The sequence below is a fragment of the Danio aesculapii genome, chromosome 20 (assembly GCF_903798145.1).
Source record: "Danio aesculapii chromosome 20, fDanAes4.1, whole genome shotgun sequence".
Classification (NCBI taxonomy): domain Eukaryota; kingdom Metazoa; phylum Chordata; class Actinopteri; order Cypriniformes; family Danionidae; genus Danio; species Danio aesculapii.
The window spans coordinates 9,625,904-9,634,985 of record NC_079454.1 but is presented as its reverse complement, the minus strand read 5'-3'; the positions used below and the strand labels follow the sequence as shown (position 1 = coordinate 9,634,985).

Genomic DNA, 9,082 nt, shown 5'->3' with positions numbered 1-9,082 from the left:
AAAATGTTCTGCCTACTTTTTGATTATGAGGTAGGACAATCTGACAAGGGAGGACAAACCGACAGAATACCGGCCCATGATTAGTCTACAGTATAATCCCACCCATTCACATTTGGAAAAGCATCAGGTCAGATTCCCCTTAGAACTGATCAGTCCTCTAGATAACATGCCTACTGTTGTGTGCTGTGTGTTTTCAGAGGGTGTGTAAGCTGAGGTGTTTAATGGGGGTCCGGACAGTCCGGCAGCTGTATGAGCTACGACTACAGTAAGTCAGTGATGTGTGTCTGCTGTGTGGTATGTGGACAGGCATGTGGGCACTGACACGTGGGTTCCTCCCCTCCATCTGATTAATGGCTGTGTGAGAAAGCAGCCACCCTTTCAGGCCCCTCCGACTTTCTAAAATAAACAACTCCTGCTCTTTGGATTACTATCGATCCGAGCCGCCGCTGAAGACGAGTGTGCAAGGGCGAGATCTCTTTCCCCCCTTCTTCGCTTTCCCTGTAATCTGTGCTTCTCTCACTTTATCTCCAACCTTTCAATCTATCACTCAGACAATCATCTTGTCTCTCACCCAGCAATTGCAGTTCACCTGGAGTTGATGTCTTTGTCCTTTTTTTGTCTTGTGAATGTGACCAACGTTGTTTTTGACTACTGTAAAATCGTTTAAAGCCCCTTAAAAAGAAGTATGAGTGTCAGAGGAGGGATAATGTTATTAATGTCAGAGATCTACAATGCCCTTGGCATCTTCTCAGCAGATTGGTATGTCGTCTTCTGCTGGAGCCTGTTATTATAGTCTCCTGAGAAATGCCGAAATGCAGAGCACAGAGAGGCCTATTTCTTGCACGGTGCTCAAAGTATGATTTTTCTGCCCATTCCTTGCATATTTTTAGTTTTTTTTTTAGCTTGTGTCTGAGTGGTCAGTTGTCTGCCATCGTCTCAACAGTCTGCAAAAGGTTTGATCCACTTTCTGGCCAAGAACATGCTTAAAAATAGAGGCTCCGAAATAGAGTTTAAGCAGTAATGGTAGGACCATACTGGGTTCCTGAAAGTCCACATGAAATCAAAATTTACAATCATTATTTAGTTTATTTTTAATAGCGCACATTGTTAGTCTTAAAGTGCACATGAAATCAAAACTAACCATATTGATTTGGTTAGCTCACATTGCTAGTTTTGTTGTGAACAATTCATCTGTGCAAGTCATCTCAGATTACGTCTGTCTGAGGTATGGTTAACATACTTAACCACGGTCAACTGTCAGTTTTGACAGCGCTATGATAACAATCAGAAACGGTGAGGAAGAGGTGTCTGTTAGGTTGTAATAACTCTCCCGAAACCCTTTCCCCAGTCTTTCAGAATGAAATGACTACATCAAATTAGCTCTTAGTAGAAAACAATAAACAATGCCCATGGTTTTCTCATTTAATATTCCGTTTCTTTAGGAAATGCGCCACAAAAAACAAACAAACAAACAAACAAACAAACAAACAAACAAACAAAAACGGTCGCAGCTTCCAGTTCACATGGACTTTAAGGTGTTTTGGTAAACTTTAATCATAATCTAATCATTTTGCCAAAGGCAGTCCTTCTCTGATGATGCCATTTCCATGTACTGATCTAATTGTTTAACTAGGTATGCCTAGGTATACCCAGATTTTCTTTATAAGGCACCTTTAAATTGAGATGCATTAAAATTGATGATTCAAAGAATTAAGATTTTTTACCAAGCTCTAGATTAAAACCACATGTACAACCACTAATCAGAAAAAGGTCAGACAGTATGGAAATTGTAAATAAATAAAGAAGTGATTTATAATTGTACTTTTTCTTGTATTTGATTAGAGACAATACAGCAAACATTATTTAATGTGTTCCTCATGATTTCATCGTTTTTTTTTTTTTCAAAATAAACACAATTCCAATTTTAATTCTTGCAATACATTTTTAAAAAAGTTGAAACAGTAAAGCATTTACCACTTTCTAAAGTTGCCATTGCTTTTACAACACTTAAAATATGTTTAGGGACTGAAGACACCAAGTGATTAAGTGTTTCAGGTGTAATTTTTTCCCATTCTTCCTACAAACACATCTTAAGGTGGACAAAAGTACAGGGTCTTCCTTGACGCGTTTTGAGTTTCAGAATGCGCCACAGATTCTCTATTGGAGACAGATCAGGACTGCAGGAAGGCCAGTCAAGTATCTGTATCCTCTTCTTCTGTATCCAGGACTTTGTAATGTGTACAGAATAAGGTTTTGCATTGTCTTGTTGAAATATGCATGGGCGTCCTTGGAAAACAAGGCAGCATATTGTGCTCCAAAATCTCTATGTACTTTTCAGCATTAATGGTGCATCACAAAAGTGCAAGTTACCTTTGCCAATGGCACTGAGACAACCCCATACCATGATAGATCCTGGCTTTCGGACTTGTTGCTGATAACAGTTTAGATCAGGGGTCACCAATCTTGGTCCTGGAGGGGCGGTGTCCCTGCAGAGTTTAGCTTCAACTTGTCTTAACACACCTGCCTGGATGTTTCAAGTATACCTAGTAAGACCTTGATTAGCTTGTTCAGGTGTGTTTGATTAGAGTTGGAGCTAAAATCTGTAGGGCACCGGCCCTCCAGGAACAAGATTGGGGACCCCTGGTTTAGATGATGCTTTTGTCCTTTGGTCCGGAGCACATGGTGTCAATTTCTCCCAAAATATGTATGAAATACTGATTCATCTCACCACAGTACATGTTTCCATTGTGAGATGGTCCATCCCAGATGCCTCAGAGCCAAAAGAAGTTGACGGCGCTTCTGGACATTGTTAACATAGGGCTTCCTTTTGGCACAGTACAGTTTTCACTGGTAATTGTGGATGTAACTACATATTGTGGTACTTGACAAAGGTTTGCCAAAGTAGTCCTGAGCCCATGTGGTGATATCACTTATAAATGAATGAGGATTCTTGATGCAGTACCATCTGAGGGATCGGAGATGTTCAGCTTAGGCTTGTGCCCTTGTCCTTTACGCACTGAAATTCTTCCAGATTCCTTGAATCTTGTAATTATGTTATGCGCTGCTAAAGGTAAAATATCCAAATGTCTTCCTATCTTACTTTGAGGAACATTGTTTTAAGCATTTCAATTTTCTCATGTATTTGTTGGCAAACTGCCGAGACTTTGCTTTTAAAGGACTAGAACTTTTCTGGATGATGCTTTTGTACCAAATCACAGTCACTTGTTGACATCACCTGTTTCAAATCACATCATTTAACCAATTTACCTGATTACTAGCCCTAAACTGCTTCTGTTGGGAACTTTTTTGGAATGTGTTACAAAACTGAATGACAGGAAAGGATGTAAATTTACAAATGAAATGAAGCTGACAAGACAAAACATTAAATATTTTGTTTTCATATTGTCTGTGTTGAAATACAAGTAAATTTGGAAATCACTACTTTCTTTTTTATTTGTGTTTTCCATACTGTCCCAACTTTTTCTGATTTGGAGTTGTAAACAAGACTCGTTCATCTACCTGCAATCCAATCAATCAATACGCATCCTAATACGCATCCTAAATGGTCTTGATTGCCAAAGCCATACTCATAAATCTGCTGTCTCGCTGATTTACTGTCCTGTAACTCTCCACGGCAGCCTTAGATCTATCAGCACCACTTCTTCTCCCTGAATCCCCCAGTCCTGATACACGCTAATGTTTATAGCCCATCACTTCATGCAGGCTCTCAGTAGTGACTCTGGTGAGCAGGGCTTCCCCCCCTGAGCCTCAACAATAATGGCATCTCTAGATGCACGAAACGAGCACTAGGACCCAGAGAGCGTCGCATTTCTTCCAGGGGTTGCCTAAGCCTCAGCGCACACCCCTGCTCGGGAAAAACTGAGATATAGGAAAAGAGAGAGAGAGAGAGGGCGAGACTGGAGGAACGCAGCGCTGTTGTTGTGGTCAGTCAGTTAGTCAGTCCAGGAGCGCTGCTCGGGAGGAAATGGAGGAGCTGAAGTGCACCAACTGACCAGCGAGGAGAAACGAATACATGTGGACGCGCTTATTCGGAGCTGATCGGGATTAAAAGGTGAGAGTGTGAACGCAAGCTCGCGTGCCATTATTGAGTGTTTATTGCAGGGTGCTTCAACAAAAGGAGGCAGGAGTGTGTTTTTGGACATGCGTCTTGTGAAAGATTGTGGAAATGAGTCATCACTGTGTGCGCGCACGAGGGGAATACTCGTGTGTGTGTGTGTGTGTGTGTGTGTGTGCGTGTGTGCGTGCGCGTGTGTGTGCGCGTGTGTGCGTGCGCGTTTAGGGTGCTTTTCCTGTCTGGAAAGGAAAGACGGCACAGTTTTGTATGTGGAAAACAAACGCAAGGCTGGTCGTTTGCACTGCGAAATGACGTGTCGTAAAAGTTTGCTGTGGATCTGAAAGGAACGCACATCTGCTTGGAGCCTCAGGTTTGTATCTGAGGGGAAGACAGGTTTACCACAGACTGCTTGTGATCTCTGTGATAGCCTGGACAGATGGTGGTAGGCGTGTTTGTGCGTGTGTGCGTGTTTGTGTGTGTGTATGTGTGGTATGTTGTGTCTGTCAGGCGGAAAACTAGTTAAGAGAGGCAGATCTGATGAGGACCACAGCAACAGCAGAAAGACGCCTCGGTCTGACTGGCTCGACACAGCTGTTTGTACACATGAATGCTGTTTGGTTTTAATCGTGCTGCCACGTGTGTGTGTGTGCAAGTGTGTGCGCTGTGCGTTTGTGTTTGAGTGAATTAATCTGTTTGGAGTCTGTTTACATGCCGTGTGCACTTTTGGGATGCACGTTTGGATTCCTGGGCGACTGTATCACAGAGTTATCTTCATCCAGATGCTTTTCCATGTTTGGTGCGAAGGATGTTTTGTGGTGCTTCATTTAAAATATCTGTATCTCCTTATTTTTGGGGGAATGAGCATCTTTTCGAATTGTGCTGGTAAGCACAGTCAATCCAGAAATCATCTACAATGTGAGGGCCAGTCAGTGGGATTATGAGGAATATGGCTTTATAAACTGATTTTTTTAATGTTAATTCTGCAGAAAATGATCATTCTATCAACATTTTCATTTACTCTTGTTTTAAAGCTAATTACTCTCTACAAAAACTGAGGTGTTTCAAAGAATGTTGATTAAGAAACAAATTTAGTTGCCATTGATTTCTGTTCTATACACACAACAATTGCTGAGCTATAAGAATTCTTTACAATAAGGTTTCATTGGTTAATGTATTTTCTATTATAAGCAATACTTGTTCATAATTCATTTATTACTCATAGTTCAACATTTACTAATGCTTAATTAACATCCAAATTCATGCTTGTTAACATTAATGCATCATGAGCTAACATCAACTAAAAATGAAGGACTGTATTTTCATTAACTATCATGAACAAATAAATGTAATCTGTATTGTTCTTTGTTTGTTCATATTAGTAAATGCATTAACCTTATTGTAAAGTGTTACCGAAATGAATGATCTTACAGTAAGCGAAAACGCAGCTGTTGGGCACTCCAGTCAAAATATATATTTTACATTTTACATAAACAGTGGTGTAAATTAGGGCTGGGCCGATAAACGATATTATATCTAATCGCGATAAAATTAATGTCATTAACAATGATAAGATCTGGACTTTTTTTTTTTTTTTTTACTTTATATTGATTTAAGAACCAATCACACAGCAGAAATGTGCAACAATGGGAATTTAAAAGTGTGTTTAGGGATGCGCTGACACCATTATTTAGGAACGATCTGATCCCTATTCCAAAATTTTGACAAAATATAGCACACCCGTAAGATTGGATTTGGAACAGTACCAGCTAGCCGATACCCAATCCAGCAAAAATATGCAGCATCGAATCGATATCTGATCCAAGTTATGGGATGGGTGCATCCCTAAGAGTTGATATTAGAGATGTACCGAATTTTTGGCCACCGAAAATTTTTCGGCTGAAAATGCTATGCCATTTTATGGACCCTCTAATTTTTGTGGCTTCAGTCATTGTTTGTTTGTAATGCAATAAATCTGGAAGCATTATATTGAAATCTATATCGTTATCGTTCATTATAGAAAATAATTATCAAGGTTACATTTTTGCCATATTGCCCAGCACCAGTGTAAATGCAGTAGTACTAAATGTCAAAGGTGATTAAATGATGTAATGAAGAATACATTTTTATTTTTGTTCTGCCAAAAATTAAATGTAATAATAATTGTAAATAGAAATTGCTAGCAAATTTCACCAAAAAAGTATAAATGAACAAGTGAAAAAAATGTAATTGACAAAATTTTGATGTAGATTATTATTTTGTTATTTTAATGAAATGGTTTAACAAATTTATTAAAGTTCTATAAACAGTTGGATATATAATATTTAAAGTCAAACATAGTGTAATTTGGTTTTTCAAGTGAATGTAATGATATTCAGTTCAAGTTATTTGTATAGTTCTTTTCACAATAAACAACATTCCAAAGCAGCTTTTACAAAAGGTGTACGATATTACATTACAGTCCAAATCAGAAAACATATATATATATATATATATATATATATATATATATATATATATATATATATATATATATATATATATATATATATATATATATATATATATATATATATATATATATATATATATATATATTAGGGCTGCACGTTGTTTTGTTTTAGCATTGATTTCGCAATGTGTGCATCCACAAAATATGCAATGTTGAGTCTAGATTATAGTTGACCAGGAGCTACAGATTTTTATTTAAATACTGGATTTATACGGAATTTATACGATTTTGTTATGATTTTTTTTGTTTCTAGTCCAAATATTTGCATTTTAAAACAAAAACAAGAGTATTTCACTTGCTGCAGTGACATATAGTTTTTTTTTTTGTTTATTTTAAAAAAAAACTTGAAAGGAAAAGATAAAAACAAAACAATGTTTTTGCTTGATCTGAGATTTGTTAGATATGTGGTCTAGAAACGAGTCAAAGCAAAGTAAGAAAAGCATTTTTTTACATTGTGATTATTCAATTTCTGTACCTGAATACTGTTGGACTCCATAGAAAACCGTCAAATAGTGCAATTATTCAAATTATCTTCTAAAACTGTATCCTGTATCACAATATTTATCGCAGAAAATTAAAATCTTGCAATATCAGATTTTTCCAATATCATGCAGTCCTACAATATATAGTGTAATTTTCTAAAAGATGATGTCTGTGTATAATACATTTTCAATGAATCACTTAAGAAAGATATTGATTGATTGGCTGGTTAGAAGCAATGTAATAATTTTGTCCAAATTTAATCAAAAACAACATAATTGAATGTGCGTTATTATGCAGTATTACAAAAAAAAAAAAAGAAAATATACAACTAGGTACAAACTTTCACCATAGCAAAGATCAGCCTCAGTTTATGAATCCATGTGAAAACACGTGTGACATTATCACTATTCTGTCACATTTTTACAGTTTGTGATGTAATGCTTCAAGACAGTGAGTATCAGGCCATAAAATAGCCCATACTGATGCAGGAACAGTCAGAACACTGTGTTTCCTCTCAGTGTCCTTGAACTTGTTTGAGAGAAAGAGTGAAGCGGTGTTTAGTTTCAGGCGCTGATGTCATGACTCATGATGTCATGCTGGAGTCTGACTGATTGCTCTGCAGCCTGGCCTCTGATTGGTCCTTGGCTGCTTTTGGCTGTGTGAGTCACTGACTGATTTTTATTTTTATTTTTCATAAATATTTACTGGCCAGTCGCTGGTGAAAGTTGTTGGCACTGTACTGTGTGTGTGTGTGTGTGTGTGTGTGTGTGTGTGTGTATTAGGGCAGCTGTATATTTTAAGCATTTTGAGCACTCTGTGTTATGGTCCAAACTAAGTAGGAGATTGTAATGATTAGCTGTGGTTATCTTTACAACTGGAGCACATGCAGCAGTAAAAGGCCAGATTTCATAGCGGAGACTCAGAGTGATGATGTCATGCCCTTGTGAGTCATAAGTGATTGATCATCTTCGCCTTTATTTGCGCCATTATGTCATTCTCTAAAATGGTATAAACAGGGTCTGTGTGCTTTTCAAATCAAGTTATTACCGGTGATTTCTTGGGTCATGAGTATTGATGTTGTTTATTATTTAAAGCTGCAGTCCATTAACTTTTTTTTTTTTGTTCAAAATGACCTGAAATAACTTTTGAGCAAGGATATAACCAGCCAGTGTTCAAAACTATGTCCGTACCTTAGCCTGATTCACAGCCGTAAGCTTATAGAAATGTTTTAGAATTGCATTTACGTTTATTAATTTAGCAGAAATTTGATCAAAAGTGAGGATAAAAGAAGGACTTCAAATCATCAGAGAGAGGAAATATATCAATGCTATGATAAGTCCCAGTTTGTTTTGATCATTTTTAGTGGTGTAACTGATCGCAAATCTCACGGTTCAGATTACATTATGGTTTTTTAGTCACGGATCGGACCGTTTTTCAGATCAGACAAAAGAGGGAGGAGACAAATGTAATTTGATTTCCGTTTATTACAAAAACAGTACTGTAAGAAACTTTTGGTTTCATCAAACAGAACTTGGAGCCTGTAATTGTATTAAAAATAAAATGAAGAAATAATCAGATAAATAAAAATGAACTAAAATATTCAGCATTGTGAAAAATTCACTGTTACTACTACTGTTGCTGATAACGCTAAATGTTGAAATCTGACATTATAATTTGTACTACCCGTATTTATTTTCAGTCTCAATTTCAATAAATGATTCAGTTCTTCACTCATAAATGTCATGTTTCATGTTGTTAGATGGATCATTTTTAAAGAATTATTCAGTGGCATATTTTTGATGGCTAGTTGTCGCCACCTATTCAGGGGTGCGTTTCCGAAAACCATCGTTAGCCAATTAAGGTCGCAAGTTCTGTCGTTACATACATAGTTTGTTGATTTGGCATTTCCCAAATCCATCGTTCCAATAAACATTTCCAAACTGTGTCGCAAACTTGTACGCTTGTAACTACACCTCTGGAGCTGTAGTTAGAAACACAGTTCCTGGCTGTGTTCT

The 9,082-nt window shown here is 37.3% G+C and overlaps 1 protein-coding gene across 1 annotated transcript in view; it reads left to right on the top strand.

The window, feature by feature from the left end:
- The first annotated feature begins 3,895 nt into the window (after positions 1 to 3,895).
- Positions 3,896 to 9,082, top strand: part of ches1 (checkpoint suppressor 1) — an 83,644-nt gene continuing 78,457 nt past the window's right edge. The window contains exon 1 of the mRNA XM_056480798.1: positions 3,896 to 4,072. The gene's annotated coding sequence lies outside the window, so the exon portion shown is untranslated. The remainder of the gene's footprint in view (positions 4,073 to 9,082) is intronic.